This window comes from Myotis davidii, unplaced genomic scaffold, assembly GCF_000327345.1.
Source record: "Myotis davidii unplaced genomic scaffold, ASM32734v1 scaffold89, whole genome shotgun sequence".
NCBI lineage: Eukaryota > Metazoa > Chordata > Mammalia > Chiroptera > Vespertilionidae > Myotis > Myotis davidii.
In genome coordinates this window covers 676,926-687,944 of record NW_006300372.1, presented here as the reverse complement: position 1 = coordinate 687,944, position 11,019 = coordinate 676,926, and the positions used below count along the sequence as shown (strand labels likewise).

The window sequence follows — 11,019 nt, the reverse complement described above, 5'->3', positions numbered from 1 at the left end:
GAAGGTGCAGACAGGGAACCCAGGCCTGGGGTATGTGAATGGACAGTCCATCTCCAGGATGGACACTCCGAGCTCTTGTGACTGCGTGGAAGGACCCTGTGCCATGACACAAATCTGCAGACCAGGCCAGGTGGGCACAGGGTGCTCCTCAGGTATAACCATGAACAAGAGCCGGGCCAGCGCTCATGGAGCAGCAGGCTGCGGGGGAGGCTGGGAGTAGCCAGTGCTGGGAAGGCAGGGCTCAAGCCTGTGGCCACCAGAGGAGGCATGTGACCCAACCTAGGGAAGTCTGAGGGGAAGCTTTTAAAGGAGGCGACATTTCAGCCCAGGCCTGAATATAATCACACGAATTATTATTTGTAATAAAGCAACAAATAACAGCGATACTGAGCAACCTACCACATGACAGATATAGTACCCCATTTACTGTTTATAACTGCCCTGTGAGTTAGATACTGGGACACCCATTTTACAGACGAGGAAACTGAGGCCCAGAAAGGGGGAAATTTTTGTCCAGGAACCCATAGCTAATGGGTGACACAGCCAAGATTTCAAGCCCACCAAAACCTGAGTTCCAGGACCAGCCTCCTGTGGTCAGTCCCAAGTCCCCTTTCCTCACGTCAGCAGCAGCAGCAGCAGCAGCAGCACCAGCCTCTGAGCACGCCCTCTGACCCTCAGAGGCTGGCCTGGCAGCCTGGACCAGGCCCAGGTGGCCAAGATGCGGGCGAAACTGGGCAGGGCAGGTGTAGCCCTCAGGCCCGTGTTTGCAGAGCCTGACTCTACCTGGCCCTGTTTTCATTTCCTTTTCGGTTGAGAAGGCAAAAGGCCCACGTTTTTATGACACCAGCTTGTGATTCTATTTTCTGTTTAAATTCTGGGTGAGGGAAAAATAAGAGACATCAGAGAAACCTTCAGAATCTCATTTCGAGAGTCTGAGCTGCAGATAAATGAGCCTCCTGCAGAAACACTACATCAAAGCGAATTTTCTCAGCTGTATTTTCTTTCTTTTAATAGGGCCATTTACTACATTAATATTCCAGGAAGTCATTTTAATTTTGTGTTTATCATCCATTGGGAAAGTTAAACGGGATCAATATGTAACCAGTGGCGAATTGGGGGATCTTGAGAGACAAGGGGCATGTTTGGAGGCTATGTGATCCCACAGCTGGGAGTCTTTAGGAGGGAGGAGGCGGCCAGGGAAGGGAGGAAGGGAGGAGGTGGGGGTGGGGAAGGGAAGCGTGGGGGAGTTGTAAGGTGGTAATTGCCTGAACATGTATTGAAAGAACAATTATTGAGCGTCTACTAGTGTGGGGCATTGCTCATGCCTTACCTTTTCCATCCTCACAACAACTCATGAGCTAGTTATTCATATTCCCATCCTCACACATGGGAAAACTGAGGCTCGGAGAATTTGCCACATGTCCAAGGTCGTATAGGAGAACCTGATTCACTGCCTGATTCGTTCCTTCAATAAATAAATAAATGCCAAGCACCTGCTGTGTGCCAGGCATTTTCCTAGCAGCTGGGGGCTTTAGGTCAATGAAAGTTAATTTACCAAAAGCCTAAGGCCTCTTGTCAAATCCACGGAATGTCTCTGGGTGACTTGCCTGCTTCTAGGGAAACAGGGGGCCCCTGCCTTGCAGAGGTTGCAGTCAGGTGGGGAGACAGGCTTTCACCAAATAATCACACAAGTCAAGATGAGCTTGCCTTTCTGATAGAGGCCAGAGCTGAAATGGGGCTTCGTCTAGATTGGCAGTTCAGGGAAGGCTTCCTGGGGGTGGTGATGCTCCAGCTGAGATCTGAGGGAAGTGGGGGTGAAAGGGAAGGCAGGGCCAGCTTCAGGGAGCAAGGGATGGGAGCTTCAAAGTTGGGAGGAGCCAGGGACCTTGAGGGGCTGCCGAGGTGAACAGCAGACGTGATGGGAACTCCTGAGCCAGGTAAGGACTTGGGGAGTCCCAGAAGGCAATGAGGGAGATATATACTCTGGGGCAAGTTTTACTAGTATGAACTGAGGGTCCTCCACCCTGCCTGGCCAAACCCTGGGCAGTGGAAGATGGGAGTGGGGAATGGAGGTGGGGTGATGGTAAGTAGTAGATCTTAAGCAAAGCCCTGTGAGTGGACTTGGGAGGAGGTCAGGGAAGATGGAGCTGGATCTTAAAAGGAGGGGATGGGTTTTCAGGGACTTGAGAGACCAAGAAGGCGAAACCCTTGGAATCATCTGCGACTCACCTCTTTCTCTCCCCCTCCCCACATTTGATCCATCAGCTCATCCTCTTGGCTTTACCTTTACAATACATCCAGAGTCGAACCTCTATCACCACCTCATCCCTACCTCCCCAAGCTAAGCCACCATCTACTCTCAACAGCCTCCTAACTCTTCTCTCTGCTTCTGTCCTTGACCCCCTACAGTATATTCTCAACACCACAGTCAGGGTGATCTTTCAAAACATAAATCAGATCATGCCCAAAGCCCCTGGTGGATTCCTGTCTCATTCAGATAAAAGCTAGTCTTTACAGAGGCCAACAAGGCCCTGATCTGCACTTCCCCCTTTACCTCATGACTCCCATTCACCTTTGCTCGTGCAGCTACCCTCGTTGGCTTGCAATTCCTATGACATGTCAGGTATGGTGCCACCTCAGAGCCTCTGTTCTCTGCACTTACTGTTCTCTCTCCCTGGAATGCTTGTCCCCCAGATATATGCTTGCTGCTTCTTTCACTTCTTCTGGGTCTTTTCTCTGTGAGACTTCCTCTGTCCACCCTATTTCATTCATTCATTCATTTATTTATAAAATATATTTTCATTGATTTCAGAGAGGAAGGGAGAGGGAGGGAGATAGAAACATCGATGATGAGAAAGAATCATTGATCGCTGCCTCCTGCATGCCCCGCACTGGGGATCGAGCCCACAACCTGGGCATGTGCCCTGACCGGGAATCGAATCGGTACCTCCTGGTTTATAGGTCGACACTCACCCACGGCGCCACGCCAGCCGATCTGTCCACCCTATTTTAATTGCGGAACACCCATCAGCACTCCCTCTCTCCCTTGGCTGCTTGGTTTTGTTCTAGTGCACTTCTCGTTTCTAACAGATGTTGTCATTTACTTGTTTATCTGTTTGTGGTCGGCCTCCCCTCAGTAATGTCAGCTTCACAAGGGCAGGAATTCTGTCCATTTTGTTCACTGTTATGTCCCCTGTGCCTAGAGCAGTGCCTCGTGTCACAGGTGCTGGGTCCTCACTTTGGGAGGCAGGCAGCAAGGCCAAAAAGGGAATTCTAATTCAGCTTTGAGTTGTTTTTATTTACTTATTTCCCTGACTCCTAACAACAGGGCTTCACAGTGACAACTCTTATTGGCCCCATGTCACAGATGGGTGGCTGAGGCTCGGGGAGGGAGTGAAGTAAGAGGCAGATGTGAGCATCCTTCCTATCTCAAGGACAGATGCCTCCACCTGCCATCTGCAGGACCCTGGGTGAGCTTCTGTCCTCTCTGTGCCTCAGCATACTCATCCACAAAATGGGCACAATCATCGTCCCTACCTCCAAGGGTTGTCGGGAGGCTTACACAGGACAATACACGCACGCTCCTTAGCGTGGGCCGCGTGGAAGGCGCCTGGCTCCGTAACGTCAGTGACAATTATCCTTGGAGCTGTGCTCTGCGGCCTGGGTCGGGCCTCTGGGGCACCACCCACCCCGGGGTCTCCATCCATTTCCACGGGGAACCTGGGGTTCAGCCCAGGGCTCTGCCTCCAAATGGCAGTGGCCGGCTTGTCCAGTCCCATTTGTTTAGGCGGAATTTAATTTCTCCCCAAGCTGAGAGCCTCTGCCCCTCCTGCCCTTTCTCTTGCTCTCATCAGCGGGAAAATGAGCTCCAGGAGCTTTCCTCCTGGTCCAGAAACCCAAGGTGAAGAATTTCATTAACAATCAAGAGGACATAATCAACATTCTAATAATTCCAGATCCGCACTCCCCCTTTTGCGGCCCCTCAGAGTGCCCCCACCCTCCCGCTCCACCCCACTCCCCACGCGCACAGACGCACTCACCTTGACGAAAAAAATCTCATTTTCTCGCCAGCCAAATCTGCTTTGCTTTTCAATTCAGCTCCTTACCTTCTGCCCTGATGATGAGGGGATGTGCTCGGACTTCCTGGACGTTTCCTGTTTCTGAAAGAGATGTGAGTGGAGAACAATGGCATCATGAGGGGTTTGCTTCCCTGACACCTTCTGGAAGGTTCCAGGGTGGGTGACACACTTTCACCCTAGGGACTCAGGAAGCCCTACCCCATGGCCGGAGAACTTCTCCTGGTTGGGAGAGAGCGTTCTGGCGATCTCCTCTCTAGGACCAATGAGGGCTCTAGAGCCGATAAGTAGCCTTTTCCAATTTCATTTGCAGTTTACACAGAGCAAGGACTATCTCAAACCCCCTACCCAAGCACTTGGGAGGATGTAGCCTGGACCACCTTCCGGCTCTCTGACCTTGGTGAAATGAATCTTTCTGAGCCTCAGTTTTCTTATCTGTCAAATGGGGATGCTGGCAATAAGGCCCCCTCTCACGGTCACTGGGGGAATGAAATGAGGTCGTGCTTAGCACAGTGCCTGGCTGGAGTGGGCACACAATAAGGAACGGAGCCGCCATTGTTATACGTGTAGAAGTAGCTACAGTATGTTTGGCATTCGAGCCCTACAGTGTGGTACTCACCATCCTTTCTCCCTCTCACTCAGCTTTCGTCCACTTGGGATCCACTGAGCTCGTATTGATACAGTGACATATGGGCAATGAGTGAACATGTCCAACAGAAATCTACAGTACAGTGTGGTCTGAGCTGTGACAGGCCAAGCTGTGGGGCTATGGGAGCCCAGGGGGTGCCCCTGCAGTGTCCAGAGGCTCTGGCAGGAGCTGACTTGTGTGTTGAGACCTGAGGAATGAGGAAGGATTTGTCTGGAGAGGAAGAGTCAGAGGGCTTGAGGGTGGAAAGGCCAGTGCAAAAGGCTTGGAGATGAGAATGCAGGCGGCTGGGAGGGCAGTTCCTTCTGTGGTGGTGAGCGGGCAGTCGGGAGCCAGGCCAGAGAGGCTTCTCAGAGAAACGCTGTCTGGCTGCATGTGGGGAACAGATGGGAGAGGGGAAGGTGGACATGGAGAGAGGAGTGAGGAGGTAGATGGTCCTGGCTGGTGAAGGCTGAGGACTTGGGAAAAGTGGAAATGTGTGTTCCAGGGGCAATCCTGGGAAGGGCCGGCCCCCCTGCAGGGTGTAGGGGATGATGGCTGGCTGGAGTCTGGCTTGAGCACCCAGCCCGCTCAGGTCCCTCTCTGGGAAGGGGTCTTGGGTTTGGTGGAGACAGAGTGCAGGGGGCAGGGACCTTGAGAGTCCAGAGTCAAGAGGAGGGAGGAGAGGCGAGGGAAGAGGAAGAGGGGAACTAAAGGCTGCTCTCAGCTCTAGTGTCTGTGGCTCAGGCAGAGCTCCCCGCTTAAGCGAGGGCAGGGCTGTTGCTGTGCTCCGAGTGACCAGCAGTTGTTTCCTACAGGAGCTGCAGCCAGGCAGCAAACCTCCAGACCCCCGTCCCTCCCTAGGACACAAGCCTCTGGGTCACCTCCCCGACCTCTACATGTCCCCCTGGGCGACCTGCAGCAGGGATCGAGCCCACAACACACACACACACACATACACACACACACACATATATATATATACATATGTGTGTGTGTGTGTGTTAGAAGAGGGCAAACAGAGTGTCTGAGGAAAAAGGAGAAGAAAGTCTGGCTTCCTTTTCCAATGGGGACAGGCGGGAGCTGTTCCCACACGTGGTGGAGGTGAGACAGATGGTTAGGAGCCTCCTGGAAGATCTCCCGCCCTCACCCCTTTGGCTCCCAATCCTTCCTCCATATGGCAGCCACATTACCCTCCTGCCCCACATCTTTCTATAGCTCCTCCATGCCCTCAGAATAAGTCAAAACTCTCCAACAAGGCTGACAGGGCCTCCACCCACCCTCCAGCCTCTACATGAGCACCCCCTCCCCCCAAAGCCTCCAGGCCTCTTCCTTCTGCTCTTTCCTTGGCTGGTCTAGCCACCCTGGCCTACCCTTCTTCCTCATCTTTAGGTCTCAGAAACCCTGAGAAAGTTCTCAGACCCCCCACTTTAAGCTAGATTTCTCCTTTGCGTACCCCAGGGCACTACTGGCCTCCCCCAGCCCCACTGCAGCCTGGGCCCCATGTCACTCCATGTCACACCTGCCTGGTCCTCTCCCTCTGGAGCCTGAGAACTCTGTGAGGGCCTTTCTAGAATCCTCAGTGCTTGACATCCACTAGAGATCAGTGGAAAGTACACCCAGGAATTACCAAGGTGGTATTAACTTTCAGACTAGGAGCTGGTCAGAGGTCACCTCCTATTTTTGAGGCCCAGAGAGGGAAAAGGACTTGCCCAAGGTCGCAGGGAGGGAGTGGTTGAGCCAGGAAAAGAACTCAGAAGTCCAAACTCCCAGGATCTTGCCCTTTCATGGAGGGACCCTGGGAGGAAGTGGAGGCAGGTAGCGGGAGGGGGCAGGACGTGGGGAGGGGGTGGTCGGAGGTTTGGGCAGCAGCTGCCATGGTGTGTGCTTAGATGCGTGTGCTGCATTTGACTGGCTGGGAATTCCCTCCTGCTGCCCCTCCGTGAGGGGGCCCAGCTCTCTGGAGAGGAGCCCACCCAGGACTGGGTGCTGGGAGCAGAGCTGGCCAGGCTCTTTGATTGGGATTTACATCATCTCAAACCCTGTGGAAGCTGAGAGTGGGCATCCAGGGGGCAAGGCACGCACTGGGGATGCAATTGTAACCGGACAACCAATGGGTCCATGCTGCCTGTCACTACTTGAGCCAATTAAGCAGAAACAGGGTTGAATCATATGAGTGTTTATTCCAATACTGCCAGCAGCATGGGAGAGCAGCAGGTCACCCACAAAAATCTGCTCTTCATCCCACCATAAGCCAGCTGCTTATACTGGGTAGAAGGACAAAGGTTACATGGGGAAGTAGGCAAAAGGGAATGCCAAATGGGGAGCTAATAGGTAATGCAGGCTGGGGATTTGCAAAGGGCTGCTGGTGTGCAAAGGGCTGGGGGACTTCAAAGGGCTGGGGGTCTTCAAAGGGCTGGGGGCTCTGGTTTCTGCAACAAGGTTGTTTATCTTTCCAGAATAGGCAGCTCCCCGATGGGGAGGAAGGGCTGCATTTCCAGGTGAGACCCATGTCCCACATGCAACTCCCAGCCAGGTTAGAACATGCTTTCTTTAATCAGAACAAAACAATCACGGTTAACAGAGCATGGTTAATATTTCTTACAATTATAGCTGGTCCCCAATATTCTATTTCTGCCCCTATCACAGTCACAGGCTAATAGCCTCCCAGCCTGGGTTGCAATTAGGGGCACATTCCCAATGGGCCCCGAGGCAGCGGGAAGGGCAGTTAGTTGTTTGGAGTTGGGGGTGGGGTCCCACTTCTGCCCACGGTGGCTCAGGGTCAGAGGGGTCACAATGAGGGCACAGGTACGGTGAGGAGACCCCCAACAGAAGGAAGGGTGGGTAGTGAGGCAGAGGGGGGCCTTGGAGGTGAAGCACAATCATGGAGGATTAATGGGGTGTGGTATTTTCCCAGAATCCCAGATGTAACAGTGAAAGAGTCAAGCTAAGGAAGTTAGAGTCCCAGCTTTTCCGCGTGGGTTTCCTTCCTCGTGACGTAGGAATAATGATAACAACGGGCTGTATCTGAGAGGGCTGTTGTGAAAGGTACATGAGGAAAAGCATGCAGCGTGCTGACCCTGGCCTGACCACCGGCCACCATGGGGAAGGGTCAGGGAGGTGGGTCACACACCAAGCGCACACGTGAACTGCAATCATGTTGACTGGAATTGTGGAGACCGTCCAACCCCCGCTCCTCACTGACCTGCCCCATGACCTTCAGGCGAAGACCGCGCCCAGGTCTGTCCGCTGTAAGCAGAACTGATAGCACCACTTAATCTTGGCCAGGGTGAGAGGAAGTGCAATAGGGAACATATACTGCCTGGGACGCAGGTTCTCCCTAAATGGTAGCTCCCCAGGATGAAGTGGGGTCACCCCCAGAGCCCCAGATCACAGCCCTAAATCTTCTGCCCCTGAGACCACAAGACAGCTCTCTGGCCTCCGGGTCTGACCTCAGGGGACCTGCCACCCAGTCTGTCCGACCAAGGTCTGCAGAGCTGGCTTCCTGCTGGAGCCTTGAGAGGGGCCACCAGGTGCACTGCAGCTGTGAGGAGCTGAGAACGTGCTGGACAAGTTCAGTCTTCCCAAAATTGCAGCCCCAGGACCAGTCTCAGCCCCAGGGTGGGGGTGGGGAGGGGAGAAGAGGGACAGGGGTGGGGTGCCATGCTCATCCTTACTGGCCTTTCCTGAGCACATGTCATCTGGTATCATCCTCACAACAACCCCCGGAGGAGGGTACAGGGTCATTCCTACTTTACCAACGGGGAAACCGAGGTCAAAGAGATGAAGTGCCTAGCCCAAGGCTGCCTACCTAGTGAGTGTCGGCCCCAGGATTCAACCTCAGGATTGCCCCAGAGCCCAGGCACTGAAGGGTCAGCCGGGCAGTTCTGAGCTTCAGGGGGAAGCTTGGTACCCACCTGTGTCACACACACTCCCGCAGGATCCCTTCTCCCCTCACATGGAGTCCAGTGTGAACAAGCCCGGGACTCAGACACGGGGCACCTGGGGAAAGGCCCAGGCTGAGGTGGAGACCAGGGTCCAACCCACAAGGTCACTGACTGGGCCGGAGGTGGTGCCCCAAGGGCTGGCGATGGCTCAGCCCCACGCAGTGCATTGCAGTTCCGTGGTCCTATCTACCTGCCTGACCAGCCAGGTGCTTTGAGATAAAGAAGTCCAGCCCCAAGCCTGCTGAGGCGTTTGCTTTGGGGTAAATATAAACCTGATTTTCCTGGGCCCCGGATGACTCAGCGCAGCTGGGCCCAAGGTTTTCCTGTCTTTTTTTGGTGGAGAAGGTAGAAATCAGGGGCACCCAACCCCCTGGCTTCAGTGAAGAGCTCTCTCCTCCCTAGCTCCAACACAACACCCTGCATGTCCCCAAGGCCCAGCTGAGACGAAGACACAGCCTGGTGTCAGAGCAGGAGTATGTATGGGCAGCCATGGGCCTGGGTTCAAACCCCAGTGCTGCTACTTACTGGCTGTGTGGCCTGGGTCCCAGTCTGTAAAATGGGGGTCATCATGTCCACTTCTGCAGAGATGAAGAAGGAACGCTACCGAGGAGAGGGAAGGCACGCTGCCAATGTCTGTGTCCTTTCCTCGCCAGCCCCCAAGCTTCTCTGGCAAAACCCACCCCTAGCAGCAGAGCCATCCCAGACGCTTCTTTAAAAATGCAGGGAGCGGGCGGGGAGGCAGTCATTGGGTCCACCTGAGGGGAGGCACGTGCGCAGCCCTGACTACAGCTGTGGATGGAAGTGGTGGTTGAGTTACTGCACCTGAGAGAAGCAGGGCTGGCAAGAACTCAGAGAGCGGATTCTGGCCTCCTCCCTTATTTTACAAAAGGGAAAAGGCGGAGAGGGGAGCTTCTGGCTGGGGCCACCCAGAGAGTCAGGGTCTGGTGGAGCCAGGCTCGAGCCCAGTTTCCTTGCGATTTTGTGTCCTTGGTGTCAGGAGAGACAGGTCCTGGGAGAGGGGCCCAGGTTACACTGAGAGGGGAGGGACACTGACAAGGAGGCCTGCTGCTCTTGGCCACTTTCCTAGCACATAGTGCCTGGCACATAGTGGGCACTTGAGTATTCATTGAATGACTGAGAAGATGAATGAATGAATGGGGTAGTAGGAAGACAAAGATGCCCTTCCGGGATAGGGGATGTTTCTGTGAATTATAGTCACCTTGAGAAGGAGCCCTCTTTGCCTCCTCCAGATGTCAGCTATGGGAGGAGGGGCAGGGGGATTCCCCAGGACGAGGACTGGAGCTGCAGCCAGAGGGATGCAGTTGGACAGCAGGGAGTTATGTGAAGGAGGCAGGGAGGCTGGGTGGCTTCTCCACCAGAGCTCTGTGAGGGAGGAGTGTTCGGTCTGTGTCTGGGGCAGGAGGGGCCTTTGTGAGGGTGGGGGTCCTGGGGGAGCCCCAAGGCACACTTGCTCAGAGTCGGGCCCCTGGGGCTCTGCAGGCAAAGCCCACTTCCGCTTCTCAGAAGCAGAGCAAGCTCAGCCCTGGCTGCTCAGGATCCTGTTGCCATGGAGATACGGAAGGCTCCTCTGAGAGCCCTGGAGGCACCTGCCTGCCCTCAGTGTGGTTTGAAGCTGGTGGTGGGGCTCGGGGTACAACTAGGACCTTGTCAGGCACAACACCACAGACATATGCAACATGGCAGCCACTGGCTTTAGAGTTCGCAGACCTGGGCTAAATCCCAATTGCAAACTGGTGGCCCTGGACAAGTGACCCCACATCTCCGAGCCTCAGTTCTGTCATCTGTAAAATGGGGTTGATAATACTCTTCATAGGGTTGCTATGCCGTTCACTTGAGCCTGTGCGTGGAAAGCACAGCGCGGGGGCACAGTGGGGGCTCAGAAAGGTAACTTATTTCTGTAATTGCAGTTAGGATTGGGGTGCCATAGGAGTCTACCCCTAAGGCAGCGGCCCCCGGCCCTCAGCCTGCTCCCTGGCACTCCTGGGTGAGGCTGGAGAGAGGCCTGATTCTTTCTCCCAGACAGGCGATCAAGAGCCGGAGTTATGTCATCCTTTGAACATGGGCCTGGAAGCTCTGCTGCAGGCACATCTGAAAAATAAATAATAACAACTTGAATAATTCACAGAATCCGTGTGAATAATTCACCATGGCTTCCCAAGCACCAGCCGATTAGTCACCGCAGACCCAGACTCCTGTCCTGTCTGCCTCTGGCGGCCCCACCGGCCCTGGGGAGTATGGCCTGGCCCCCCACCGGCCCTGGGAGTGTGTCCTGGCCCCCCACCGGCCCTGGGGAGTATGGCCTGGCCCCCCACCGGCCCTGGGGAGTATGGCCTGGCCCCCCACCAGCCCT

General features: G+C 54.6%; 1 long non-coding RNA gene across 1 annotated transcript in view; it reads right to left on the bottom strand.

Moving 5' to 3' along the window:
* Positions 1 to 9,197: 9,197 nt before the first annotated feature.
* The window catches only part of LOC102762229, a 3,333-nt gene continuing 1,511 nt past the window's right edge, over positions 9,198 to 11,019 (bottom strand). Inside the window, exon 3 of the long non-coding RNA XR_436349.2 lies at positions 9,198 to 10,757. This is a non-coding gene — a long non-coding RNA (uncharacterized LOC102762229). The remainder of the gene's footprint in view (positions 10,758 to 11,019) is intronic.